Raw genomic sequence first — 1,136 nt, forward strand, 5'->3', positions numbered from 1 at the left:
GCCAGTGCTTGCCAGTGTGTTCGCTCATTGAGCTGGGCTGCGGGGGCTGCGGGGGGCGGGTGCTAGACGCCTCGCCTTCGCCGTCGCTGCACTTTTTGTCATTTGCTTACTGCGTTTTCTTCGCTTCGCTTTGATTTGATTTTTTTTTTGTTGTTTTTTGTTCACTTTTCACTTTTCACTTGATTTTGCACGCACTCCAAAAGAATTTCTTAAAAAAATAAATAATAGTTACAAATGTTAGCTGTTTTTTTTTTTTTTTTTGTAATTGTTGTTGTTGAACTGTTGTTGTAGTTGTTTTTATATTTATTTATTTTTAGGCTCTTTCTGTTGTTTGGTAATCCGCCGTTTTTGCCTGTTTCGAGCGTTTTCTCCGCAGCGCTCATATGCCGTTACTCGCTGGTCGCGTCGGAATGAAGGACTTTTTATTTATGTGTATGTCCTCGTCGCAGCCATCGTTGTCGTCGCCGTCGCCGTCGTCGTCGCCGTCGCCGCCGCAGCCGCGTCGCTGTCGCAGCGCCAGCCATTTCTCCATATCTATGTGTGTGCCTGCATGCGCTTGCTGTGTGTGTGTGTGTGTGTTTGTGTGTCTGTGTGTGTGTGCTTGCGCGTGTGAGCCTGTGTTGGAGTGCGAAAAAGTTTCTGCGAGCGACGCCGCCAAAACGCCACAAAGACACACAAATACACACACACACACGCATACATGCATACACACACACACGCGCATGCAAGCAGACTCTCGCAAACCAAAAGCTCAGCCAAGTCGCGCCGTTCCGTCGTCTATATGGAGAGCCCGTGCACAGCGCGACCGAAGGCCCTTGTACGTCTGTATGCCTGTATGTGTGTGTGTGTGTTGTGAAGGAAGAGGGGCGGGGGCTTATACACGCGAATTGAGATGACGACGACAACGACGAGAACGCTGACTGCGAGGACGAGGACATTGTTGATTACACTGCGAGAAAAAGGTTGCCAGATCAAAATAAAAAGCAGTTAGGCAACATTCAAAAACTATCGGAGCTACGATATCGATAACATTCAGGCTTGAAAGTTGTTATACTACGCGTATGCTAGATATTCAAATTTAAGTATTATCTATATCATACACAGTTTTGAAGATAAAGTCTTAATCAAATATTTTA

This window comes from Drosophila novamexicana, unplaced genomic scaffold (genome assembly GCF_003285875.2).
Source record: "Drosophila novamexicana strain 15010-1031.04,08,12 unplaced genomic scaffold, DnovRS2.1 tig00000960-arrow-arrow-pilon, whole genome shotgun sequence".
NCBI lineage: Eukaryota > Metazoa > Arthropoda > Insecta > Diptera > Drosophilidae > Drosophila > Drosophila novamexicana.